Below are 14,071 nucleotides of genomic sequence, written 5' to 3' on the forward strand. Positions count from 1 at the left end.
ACAATGATGAAAACCGATAACTTATCAAGTTTCAAATATATTCTTTAATAATATAAAAACATCTATGAATACTGAAAGTACTAAGCTCAGTAGCTCTATCTAATGGCATTTTTTCTTAGCTACAAGGTGATGAGGTGCTTGAAAAGAGGAAACTATTTCAAAATTAGCCTTTGATATTATTAGCCTCAATGTAAAAATGGCTTTACACTTCCATAGCTACCAACAGGGAATCTTCCATTACTATTGTTACAGGTAGTCCACCAAATCAGCGATTCTATTCTTTATTTCTTAATTCACCAATAATCCACTTGAAGCAGGCTGGAGTGAATGGTAAGTTTCGAGTTTTAAGGCAGGTGGCATGGAATTTGCACAAAATTTCGAGCTGTAAATATCGGAATCCAGAAATATAGGGAAAAAAAATTGTGATACAAAAATATTGTGATGCAGAAATATTGTGGTCAAGAATATTGTTTTTTTCAAGTCACATCATTGCTAAGAATATTCCTGTAGTTAATATTGTTTTGAATAATATAGTTGTAAAGAATATAGTTTTTTAATAATTGAATGTGTTTTAGTTCATATATCGATTTTATGTGTTACTATTGTTTGAATAATTGTTATTTTAAGTAACTTAGCGTTTTTATTTAAATTGCTGATAGCAATTTATAGTGTTGTAGGGGCTTGTTGAGTTTTGTAACGGAATAAGGTGGGAAGTTAATTAAGTAATAAATAATTAACAATTAATTATAAATATATAATGAATTATTTCATTGATTAATAAGTATTCAAATTGTGTAATAATCATATATTTTTGCAATATTTTATATGCAGGTTGCTACGTTTGTAGGGGTATAAGGTAGGAAGTTCATTAGGAAATAATTATTTAACAATTAATCATTATTAATATTGACTTGATTACTAATCATGTAAATCTTGTAATAATTATATATTTTAGTTATATTTTAGGTGTAGACTGCTGGGATTGTAGGGGTATGTGTAATTAGATAATAAGTAATATTTAATTAGAAACTAACTTCTAATTCTTAAATTGATTATTTATGTACATTATGTAAGACTAATTTATTTTAGTTATATTTTAGTTGCGAATTGCAAGGTTTATGCTGATATAGGGTGTGAAGCTGACTAATTAATAATTAAAAACAATGATTCTTAATGTATAATTAAATATTTAATTGATTAATAACTATGCAAATTGTGTCATAATTACATATGTTAGTTAATTTAGGTGTGGGCTGCTGAGCGTTTCGGGTTCTACGTTAAAAAGTTACTTAAATAAGTATTAACTAAAAATCAATCTATTCCTGATTATTAATGTAAATCGTGTTATGCTTGTTTATTTTAGTTATATTGTAGGACTGGCTTACTAGGTTTGTAGGGATAAAAGGTGGCAAGTTAATTAAGTAATATTTAAGTAACTATTCTTTTTTAATTGAACATTGTTTATGAATTTTGTAAATTGGTTAATTGATGTCTATTTTATATATTTAAGTAAGGGTAACTAATGTTTTTATTTTGTGTTTTACACATTTCATAAATCAGTAGGGTTATTCAATTATGCAATGTGTTTGAAGTGAAGGAGTTTACCTACTGTTGCTTAGACTGGAGTGGGAACAGTGAATTTAACCCCTCCGAAGTCCAACGTTTTTCCTACTGTTGCATACATTGAAGTGTGAATAGGGTATCTATTTTTCTCAGTCTCCAGTACATTTCCTAATATTGTTTGAATAAATGTTGTGGAATTAATTATTAATATATTTCTATAAAACCTACTGGCAGTTGCCAGTAGCTAGTTGTAGTTAGGGCCTAATTTCCATAAAAAAGCAATTATTCACTTGTCTAAGTCTTTGGCACTGTTTGACGAATCTTCACAAATATTTCCAAAAAGAAGTACCCTAAAGGGGCTTGATGTGCCTGGGAAGTTTTGGGGATGATCCATTAAGTGGGGGCTGTGTAAAAAGGGGGGGGGTCAAAAAAAGTGTGTTTCCCATAAACTCTTTAGCTGCGCCTGCAGCCTGAACTGCTGGATGGAATTACACCAAATTTGTCAAAAAGGTAGCGTTTGGTCCGTAGGTCACACATGTTGTTATTTGGTGTAAATCCATTCAGTAGTTTTTGAGATATTAAAGGAAATCCAAATTTATATATCTAGAAGGGGAAATACTTAACGAATAGTCCCAATCTCGTGCTGAGATTTGATTGGGAATCAACACTTCAACCAGGAAGTGTTGGCAGCTACTTTGGGACTCGGCTTCAGTAAAAATGGAAAAAATGAAAAGGAGGCAGGGTACGTTACGCTAACCCCCTAGCCTTGGTCCAGGGATTCCCCCAGTACCCTGCCAATGGCAAAAAAACATTTTTTTAAATACACTGTAAACTTTGTGGAAAAAAACATGCATCTGTTATAATTGCAGCCTCTGGGTGGGCCAAGCCCTGGGGGCATCCAGGCCTGTTTTTAAAAAAATGGAGAGGTGGATGGGCCCACCTCCAAAAGCTTAATAATGCCCCAGGGACCGCAACCTCCAAGGAGCTAATGCTAATATTGTGGAGGGACCACACAGATACCCTAGGCCTATGGGGACCACCACCTCGCCAGGGCTATAATATTTCAGAATGCGGAGGGGCTATGCGGACTCCCCGGGCCCCAGGGACTGCCATCTCCCCATGGCCAATTGATAGTTAAAAAAAGGATGGGCCGCACAGCCCTCCTCCCAGGCGATGTACAGCCCCAGGGGCCACCACCCTATCACCTTCCTGGGGCCGGTCCTGTGCTAAACAAATATATATATATATATATATATATATATATATATATATATATATAGTATAGCTATAGAATTTTGTATACTTATGTATAATAGTAAATATTAGTAAGATTTATTTAATAAACTTTATAATAATGGCATAGATTAAAACATATGTAAACGTTTACTACCCTTAAACTATATATTTATAAACTATATTTTTGTAGATTTTTTAATGATATTAGTGTGAAATGATATTTTTTTTCAAAATTCTTGTACTTACATTATAAGGCTAGGGAAACAATATTTTTGTAAACAATATTTTTGATAGGTTATTTAGTTTACAATGACTTAAAAGTGACCTTATGTTTCACAATCAAATACATTTCTATCTGGGAAACCAATGTACATATTAGATTCCTAAAACACAAATAAATATTTGATAAAGTACAGTATTGTTTATACTACACTCATTTTTAGGTCTGGCTGTAGCCAAGACCTTTTAATTTGACTAAAGTTATGTGTATTATATTCATGTTTAAAGGGACTTTTAGCCACCTCTCTTTTCCATCCGGCTGTTATTGTGTCATTCACATTTTGCTTCCTCTTACTGCAGCATACAGAATGAGGTGGTGGGTCAGCCAACCTAAGCCAATGGTTAACTTCACTTTGAGTGACTGCGTTTGGCTCATTCTGAGTACATCCACACATAAGGTAGTTCCCCTCAGTCCTAGTGTTTTTGTTTTTATTTTATACTTACTTTAGTTTTTCATTTATGTTTATAGTTTTTGTACCAGAAGCCAGCAGAGGCCACATTCCACACCTTATCAGTTCCTCATTCCTGGTAATGCTGTTGTAAATTCCTTTGGGAGTGTTCTTTGTTTTATCTGACTGCTACTATTTCATACTTTGTGTCCAATTGATTGTATCAATGTTAACTGTCCTGTGTTAAATTATCCTCTTTGTAGTAAGCATGTGGTGCACAAATGAAAGCTTCAATATTATACATGTGAATGAACAATCCTGTAGCAGACATTTATTCTGGGCTCAATTTCATCAATGGTTCTTTAATAAAGTTTTACCCAGGAGGAAAACCAGACTTTATTATGTTTACTTTGCAGCACTTGTAACACTCTTTTATTTCCTTCTTTCCTTCATTCTTTCTTTCTTGCTTTCCTCATTCCGTCTTTCTTTCTGTCTTGCCTTCCTTCTTTCTTTCCTTCCTTCCTTCCTTTTATCTTTCCTTCATTCTTTCCTTCTTTCCTTTCTTTCATCCTTTCTTTCATTGTTCCTTCTTTCCTTATTTCTTTCTTGCTTCTTTCTTTGTTTCTTTCTTGCTTTCCTTTCTTTTTTTATCTTTCCTTCCTTCTTCTCTTTGTTCTTTCTTTCCTTCTTCCTTTCTGTCCTTTTCTTCTTCTTTACTGTTCATCTTTCCTTCTTTCATTCATTGTTTCATTCCTTCTTTCATTCTTGCTTTAATTTGTTCTTTCTTTTCTTCCTTCCTTCCTTCCTTCCTTCTTTTCTTCTTTGTTCCCTTCTTTAATTCTATCTTCCCTTCTTTCATCATTTTTTCCCTTCTGTCTTTATTTTTCCTTCCTTCTTTCTGTCTCTCTTTCATTCTTTCTTTTTCTTTTTTTGTGTCCCTTCTTTCCTTTGTCCTTTCCTTCTGCTTTCCTTTCTTTCCTTCTTTTATCTGTATTTATTTTAAGCTTTCTTGTTTTCTTTCCTGCTTTCTTTCATTCTCTCTTTCATTCTTTCTTTTCTTTTTTCTTTCTTTCTTTCCTTATTTCTTTTCATCTTCTTTTTCATGTTTCCCCTTTTCAGTCTTTGTTTCTTTCCCTCTTTCTTGACTTCTTGACTTCCTTTCCACTTTCTTACTCTTTGTTTCTTTTCTTCTTTCTTTTATTGTTTCTCTCTTTCTTTGCTTTCTTTCATTCTTTAATTCTTTTTCTTCTTTCTGTCTTTCTGGCCTATTTTTTCTTTCTTGCTTTCTTTCCTTCCTTCCCGATTTCCGACTTTCTATCCTTCCTTCATTCCCTTAGTCTACACGGGGAAGACACCACCGGCATTGCGGTGGCTTTCCCAATCCTATTACAAGGTTTCTGCCGGCCTGACCTGGCTGACTGGAAGAAACTTTGAAATAGAGTGTTCCTGCTGGTCTGACCGGAGGGAACAGTGCTACAAGATAGCACTTGGCTCCCATAAAGGAGCCGAGTGATATCTTGTAACACAGAGGGAGCCAACCAGCACCCCACAGAATGCGCACATTCCAATGGTGCTGGGTAAGGGGACCCCTGCACTGCTCATGCCATGGGCAATGCAATGCAAGGACCCCACTGTGGCCCTCTGCACTTGTTCTCTGCCAGCCTTTTCATGGTGGGGGAAATCGCCATGAAAAGGCTGGCAGAGAACAAGGTTGTAATCAGTAGGGTGGTGCTGAGTTCAACACCACTCTGGCTTATTACAACCAAAACCACCATCACCCGGTTGGGATTGTGGATCCTGGCGGAGACGGCGATCAGCTGACGGTCAGACTGCCAAACTTGTAATGTGGCAGTCGAACTGCCACGCCAGTCCAGTCACCACCGCAAGACTGGCAGTCTTGTGACCACCAGTACTGCAATGAGGCCCTAAGTATCTTACTCTAATCACAGAGTGAGATGCATCAAACTAGCACAGACTTCTCAGTAACAAACATAACTGATGTTAAAAAATGTAAACTAAATATAAATACATCTTTTACAAGAAAAGTGTTGCTTTGAGACATAGAATAAAGAGACCTAAACTTGTTAGTTTTAGTGTTATGTGTGTGGAATGTTCCTTTGTTTTGGATGCGAGACACCATTAAAGGCACTAGTAAGGGTGCTTGGAATCTTAATCAAAGAGAGACAACTACACCATTGTCACCACATAGACCATTCCATGTGATAAATGCTGCTAAACAGGCTTTGAATCCTATGGACCGATTCACAAAGATACTACTTGTAAATACCCTTTGTGAATTCCCAAAGTCGTAAACTTAGACATTTGTTCTAAGTTTAGACCAAACGTCTAAGTTTGCCTTTGTGAATCAGGTCCAATGTTCAGTATTCATAAACACCAAAAGGAACATTATGAAAACCATGTTCCAAATTAGCCAAAATATGTAAATCTGCTTCTGTCAGTTCCTTATTACATTTTGAGTCATTTTATTTGAATGAACTAAAGTTTCTATGAGTACTTCTGAAAAACTGCCACTGTCACATCACAATTTTACTTTGACTGCTTGCAGAAACCTTCTTGTCAACTTCATTTTCACGTCACCAGACATACACCTCTACAGTTGCTAAAGAAAAAAATACACGAGCAAGTGAAAATAAACAGGGTAATGGTTTAGTCTTTTTTCTTGATATGAAAAATATTTTTCCCTTTGAAGAAAACTCTTGCCTGAAACTACATAACATTTTGTGATTGTTCCCTGCCTGTTCACATTCTTGAAAGGACTTATTTTGATGCTTTATATGAGTAAATTACAGACAATGGGCCTGATTATGATCTTTGCGGATGGGGTTACTCTGTCACAAATGTTATGGATAACCTGTCTGCCGTATTATATCCTTTGGAAATCGTAATATGGTGGACGGAATATCCATCACATTTGTGACAGAATAGTCCATCAGCCATGATTGTAATCAGTGATTTCTAAAGTGCGGCTAATCACCCGTAGGGTCTCAAGGCGCTGTTTGCGGGCATGCTGCTCAATCAAAGAGCCAGGTCTTGAGGTCTTTCCTAAACTGCTTCAGTGATGCAGTCTGCCTGAGCTTGAAAGGTAGCGTGTTCCATGTCTCGGCTGCGAGGTAGGAGAAGGATTTTCCTCCTGCTGTGCTTTTCCAGATCTTGGTAATGGCTGCGAGGGCAAGCTGGGAAGAACGGTACTTAGAAGGTAAGGCGGTGGTTGAGGTATGCCGGTCCTATGTTGTGTAGTGCCTTGTAGGTGTGGATCATGAGTTTGTATGTGATGCACTTGTTGGCTGGGAGCTAGTGTAGGTGTCTGAGGAGGGAGAAGATGTGACTGTGTTGGGAGAGGTCCAGGGTGAGTCTGGCTGCTGCATTGTGGATTCTTTGTAGTCTTGATTGTAGTTTCTTGGTGATGCAGGCATAGAGTGTGTTGTCGTGTTGCAGTTTGCTATTGACAAGTGCATGGGTGACTTACTGGTAGAAAATACTCCAGTTGGGTAGACCTTGATGCTCATTTTACAGAAACTTAAACTCAACAGGAAGTACAGGTGACTTAGAGAAGGACAGATCCTGCTGATACGTCGAAGACCTCGGAAAGAACACTGTAAACAACTGGAACAGAAATGGAGAACCAGCAAAGGGGAAGCAGAAAAATACATTTCCGGAGCTGCCCAGAGAAGGTACCACTAGCTAATCTAAGAAAATAAGAAGAAGGCCCTAGTTGAATGAATGAACGCCAGCTCCAACAGCAGCAAAGAAACCTTAGCAATGTTCAAGGACTTCATCACACCCACAACTGCCACTGTCAACATCAGCCTATCACAAGATCTGTGTAATGACCTCTCAAGCTTCTTTTGCAGCAAAATCACAACATTATAAAGCATCTTCACCCTGCAACTGGACCCCTGACCCTCTCCTGAAGTCTCCCAGTGATGAAGAAGACAACACAATCACCACATTGGACCCCATGAGCACAGATGAAACCACAACAATCAAGACCATTCACTCCTGGGCCCGGCGGATGCCTGCCCCACCACTTTTGACAAAGGAGCAATCCCTATAAGCAAGGCCTTCCCTTCATCTTCAACACCTCCATCAGTACAGCCACCTTTCTGGAACAATGGAAATCACGCGGCCGTAAACGCTCTCCTAAAGAAATCATTGGCCAATGTGACCAAACTCACCCATTACCGACCAACATCCCTCCTCCTCCACTCAGGCAAAGTCTTGGGAAAACCCATTAAAAAGTGTCTACCCGACCACCTACCAAACATGAGCTTCTCAACATGGAAACAGCTTTCATAGCAGCAATGGATGACATCCGAATGATCCTCTACTGGGGGTAACCACAGCTCTCACGCTTCTTGACCCATCAGCATCCTTCAACACTGTCTCCCATCCTAATCCATTGACTCTACACAGCAAGCAGCCAGGGACACACCCTTGAATGTATGTGCTCTTTCCTCACTGTAAGAACCCAAACCATCAACTTGCTCCCCTACCCCTTAAAAGCACGAGATCTAATCTGCGGAGTAACGTAGGGCTCCTCACTCAGGGTGCCGCTCTTCAACATCTGCATGGCTCCTCTGGTTGATTTCATACAAGCCCACAGCATAATCATCCTCATTTACACTGATGACACTCAACTGATACTGTCCCTCTCGAACAAAACACCCAACATGCCTGAACTGGTCACCTGGATGAAATCCAATTGCCTCAAACTGAACTTGGACAAGACCGAAGTGGTGAAGTGGTAGTCTTTCAGAAAAATGGTTGGCTGTGGGACCCCACCTGGTGCCTTGCTCACAAGCGAGAAACCTCGGAGTCATCATAGACAACAAACTGGACATGACCACCCAAGTAAATGCAGTGGCTCTGTCCTGCTTCAACATCCTAAGGGTGCTGAAGAGTATCTACAAGTGGCTACCCGACAGCATCAGGAAAACAACCACCGAAGCTCTCATAACCAGCAGGCAAGACTACAGAAACACCCTATGCGCAGGGATCACAAACCAGCTCACAAGTAGATTGCAGACCATCCAAAAAGTAGCAGCCATGCTAGTCCTCAACCTCCCACACCAAACCCACATCACAACACAGCTTAGGGAACTCCACTGGATCTCAATTCACATGCGTGCACACTTTAAACCCCTCAGCCACACCTACGAAGCACTCCACAACACAGGCCTATCTGAACAGCCCCATACACTTGCATCAACTTTCCAAGCACTTCCACTTTGCCGGTTTCTCATTTGCACACTCCCTACGCTTCCACAAGAGCAGGGGGACAGGCCTTATCATACCAGGCTCCTAAAGCCTGGAACAACCTGCTGCAGAACATGAGAGCCTCTTCCTCTCCTCCTGGCTTTTGCAAGAAGCTGAAGACTTGGCTTTTTGAGTAAGCCATCTAGAGTTGGCCTCTGCTATGGAGAGCCTTGATACCCTCACAGGTGATTAGTGTGCTATAAAAACAGTTAACTTAACATAACATAACTCTCTCTTTTTCTATCTCTCACTCCATGGATGTCTGCTAGAGGTTGACCTGAGTATCATCAGCTATGTCTGACTTGCCTTGTGGTATACCTGGCATTGCCATTGCTGACTCTGAGCTAGGGACCAAGAAAGCAGAGACCGAAAATAAACAAGGCGCCAAAAGCATAAGCCTCAATCTTGTGCAGAAAAAGGGCAGTGAGACCCTCAGTTTTGGTAGAAGGCTCACATTTGTTTTACATTATTTTATCTTAAAGTCCTGCATTTTATCCCTGTATTTAATGCACACTGGATAAACACAGGTTTAAATGTGATGGGCTATTTAACAACGCAGTATTATTTTACATATTGGCTCTGTTGGACTGCAATTTCCTCCCAGCTGTGTACCTCAGCCCAGCCCCTCACTTACCTGGACCTGTGCTCCAGCCATCCTAGGCCCTTTCAGACGTGGTTACTTTGCATTGAGGCTCCTGCATTGCTCCTTCAGTTCGCTCTGTCCCTCTTCTCTCTGTTCTCATCCCCTATGCTCTTTTGTGCTTTCCACGCTCCTTCGTTATATTATGTGCCCCTTTGTGCTGTTTGTGCTCCTTTTGTGCTTCCTTGTTCTCCTTTGTTCTCCTCTGTGTTATTTTCTGCGTTGTTGTGCCATTTTGTGCTACTGGGGCCTTTTTGAGCTTTTTGTACTCTTCTGTGCTCTTTTGTACCCTCTTTGTGTTCTTTTCACACTTTACATGTTCTTTTCTGCTCTTTTCTGCTTTTGCGCCTTTCACCCACTTGGGACTTCTCACCCCAAGTCAGCCTTCTGCCCCCCGTGGCACCTCCACATCCCTCACTCTTCTACCATGTTCTTCCCCCCTCTTGCCTACCCCCAGCTCCTTACCTGTTTTCTTGCCACATTTTACTTCCTGCCTCTTCTTTATGAGCCATGGTAATCCCACCCCACAGCCCCCTTGCTCCTCCCCCTTCCCAGAACCTACCTAATGGCATCCACTCTGCTGGCATGCCAAAGTCATGCCAAAGGCAAGTCTGTCTGGACCCATCCATGCCTGGACCGCACCCAGCACCAGGGACCCTGGTCCAATCACCCCCAGCGTTTTTCTGCAATGTTCCTTCGATCACTCGATACTGGAGGCCCCTCCTACCACTGCTGCCACGCCTCACCACACACCAGAGTAGGACCTTTCTCCTGCAGCTACTGACCTATGCAGGCACCAGCAACACCAACAGCACTCTAGCCCAACACCACATGTCACAGCAAACTCGCACAACATCTCTCACTTGAATGCATGCTACACAACACATGATCGCTCAGCAAACATGCAACCAAAATCTGGAACCTACTAAGCTGTGGTGCACCATACATCCTCTTCCTCACTGAAACCTGGCTCAACACCACATCGGCTCCTGACATCGCAACAGCAATCACCGCAGGCTACAAGATGGCACAACAGGACCAGGTCTACAAGCCAAGTGGAGGATTTGCAATCATCTACAATGAATCCATCAAATGCTCAAGATGCACAGAGAATGGCACTCCAGTCATGGAACATCTACACTTCAAAATGCAAGTCTCTGAAAACTTTACCTTGACATGGACCCTCGCCTAAAATTCCCCAGTACCCCAAGCCACCTTCACCAGCCTCATCACCGACTTCATCAACCTGTGCACCTTCGTACTCTTCAAAAGCCTGGGCAACATCTGACAGACCCAGCTTGTCTCAGAAGCAACAAACACTGCAGGACACACACTGGACCCCATCTTCACCACGGGCAACCGCATCAAATATAACACCAGCTCTCCACTCACTTGGACTGTTCAAACCATCATCCACTTCCAAATCAACACACCCCTAGTCAATGCTCCCACCAGTACCAGTCTACCAATATGCAGCTGAAGAAAAATTACAGAAGTGAGTTGGGTGGAGCCAGCCAAATTTCTGCATCAAATTCCACTATGACCAATCAAGACTGGCCTGTGTATCAAAACCAGACCCAAATTTAGCTACCATACACTTCATTCAGAAAACTAGCTTGAGGCTTCGGCTGCAGTAGCAGCCGAGCCTTGGAACCTGGTCCTACCCACCCTTTTTCTCTAGCAAGGGGGAATCTATTATTCTCTGCCAGAACTATTCTTTCTTTTACCCTTACCATTCCTTCCCTCCTTTCTCCAATTCAGCCCCACACAGAAGACCTCGCACATAATTTCAACCTGCTCAGAGCAGGTGGTAAATGGATGTTTAAAACCTTGTAATGGGTAATACCATCCATAATACCACACTGCAATTCCATGTGTTAAATTATTTCCCATTCAGGGCAGTTTCACAGTGCTGGCAGGTTGTTAACGCACTTTGACAGTATTTGCGTGAGTGGTGTGAGCTTACCAAGCACAAAAAAGTTGAGGAATGCTTACAATAAATCTAATCATGCATCGCTTGGGGTAGTATTCCAAACCATTGTTTTTTGTCCATCAGACCACTGCAATTTGGATCTAGCTATACGCAAATCAGTTGTGACACTGCTCCGTTTGGAAGAGTCCAGCCCAAACTGGCAGGCCAGGTCTTCCCTGAACCAGAAAACAAGCAACCCAAAACCTATTTCTCCCAATTTGGGGCATGTCAGTTCGGGTGTAGGTTAGTGGTAGTGGCAAAGCTGCTCTTTCGTTGCATGTGTTCCAGTTCAGAGAAGACCTGGCTTGGCAGTTTGGGCTCAACTGTTCCTATTGGAGCAGGACTAAAACTGATTTGCATATGTATGGGTCCAATATTAGGGGGTATAGTGGGCAAAAATATATGGATTGGAATGATATTCCAAGTGATTGCCCATGGCTAGGCAAATTGCAAGTATTTCTCCATCACCTTTTGTTCTCCTTAATTTGAGCACATGGTTTCCAGGGCTTGGCATGGCATCTAATTTTTAACACCGCCACTTATGACAGGGTGCCACATGGTGGTGCTGTTTGACTAATTTAGAGATAAGCATTAAAAATGTATTAATCCAACATATATTAAAAATGACCAATACTTGCCACCCAAGCCACTGAGGGATAAAGGATACACGATGCCACTTCTACCTTAGGTATAAAATTAATACGTCACCGATGCCTGTCTCTTTCTCTCTCTCTATTTCTAGTTTACCATATTGGAAGACGCTTGCATATTCCTCTCATTTGAAGCAAGATACTGCGTTTCTTCACAGCGCTGAGCTGTGCAGTATCTAATCTTATAATGTGCATTTAATTTGCCCAAAATGCAATTGTTTCGATTTACATTTTAGCTCATCTCGATAAAGAGCTCTTAAGGTTAACATTTGTTAAGCAAATTTACTGGCAATTAAACACGTAAAACATAAATTATAATGTTACAAAACAGTATACAAACATCAAACCCACTAAATGTCTATTCCACTTCTTGTTTTATATTACAGGGTTTAAAACTGATGTCCTCAAAATCTTATTTTGATTGCATTTCTGCCTGAATCAGTATTGCCTCAAGTAAAAAAAATCCTCAAATATCAAACAAGGCTCCGATCATAATGGGCCTCTATGCCCGTTTGAAGCAGAACCCTTTTGCACCCAAAATGGAAATATAGTATGTGAACAAACTGCGGGTGTTTGCTACCCTGATTTGTGGCTGAGAAACGATTGCATGTCTTAATTTGTAAATACCTCACAAATTACAATTTGTTCTCCAATTTAAGGCCTGGTTGAGCTCTAGAAACTTAAATATGTCACTTTGCTCCCAATGGTAAAGCCTTCAACATGGCTAGTGAAAGACTAATTATAAACTATTAAATCTTCTTCTCAAAATAATACTACAGAAAGTATAATTTTCACCAAAAGGCCGTAAATGTCTGGATCGAGCCATACAGCATCCTCATCGAAACTCAATTTTGCAAAACGCATAGGATGAACAGATGTTCCTTTCCCTCCAGTTCAATTATTTTACCTTAATAATTCGAATCATAGTTTCTCTATGAATTTTCAAACAGCAGACAAACGGAAACCTCAGTCAGAATTGCAAGGGGCATGATCCAGTGTAAATAGTAGGCTGTCATAGGACGCCATTTTACAGGAGACCCGTGGCTGGTGGGCTCAGCCGCTTAGCTGATAATGAGACGATGGAATGCTGAAGTGGCTACCCTAATTTACAAGGAATGCGTTCCATATCCTTTCACTCCAGAGTGCGCCTCCACTAAGAACCCCGTCCCTGCTCAGTCAGATTCGTATTCAGACAAAGCATTCCGACGGCATGTCTAAAGAAACCGGATGCGGCTATAATGACCTATGGCAAAAGACCTCTGATCCCTTTCCCCTTTGATCCCACCTGGCAAGGAAAGTGATGATAATCTCTAGGGGGTAGGGTGTTTTTCAATCTTGTTTTTTCAACGCAGCAATAACAGCAAAACTCGTGTACTTTTTCCAGGACAATAATGTTATTTGATTCTAGCAAACCATTAACGTAACTTGTTGGGGTTAGACCTTTCCTTCTGCATGAAGTATTTAATTGTAGTTCGAATACTCGAATACTGAACAACATTTCAAGCATGTGTGTATCTGCGGATACAAGGTGTTCCACAATGGAGGCCTTTTGAGCAAGGCCAAAAACTGTTTCAAATAGTCAGTGGCGTAGCGTGGGTTGTCAGCACCCGGGGCAAGGCAAGTAATTTGCGCCCCCTAACCCGGGGCAAGGCAAGTAATTTGCGCCCCCTAACCCGTGGATTTTGGCACTCGAGTCTCTTCCAAGATGTTGCGCCCGGTGCGGCCGGCCCACCCTGCACCCACCACGCTACGCCACTGCAAATAGTTATGCTCACACATTATTTCAAGGTTATTTTAATGTCAGGAAACTCTTTGTTCATCTTTGTATCTCACAATGAGTGTCACAACCTATAACAATAAGTGGCAGGTAATGAGGCTATATGAGTTATATAACTCACCAGACATCCCTCTCTTCGTTTTAACTTTACCATTGTACCCACATTAAAACATTATTACTTTATTAAGAACTCCCTCAGACCAAAAAAAGGTTGACTGTCCTGGTTGTACTATCTTACCAGGGCAGGGTAAGGTTGCCTATCATGAAACATGCCACAATAGAGTGGGT

The sequence above is a fragment of the Pleurodeles waltl genome, chromosome 1_2 (genome assembly GCF_031143425.1).
Source record: "Pleurodeles waltl isolate 20211129_DDA chromosome 1_2, aPleWal1.hap1.20221129, whole genome shotgun sequence".
NCBI lineage: Eukaryota > Metazoa > Chordata > Amphibia > Caudata > Salamandridae > Pleurodeles > Pleurodeles waltl.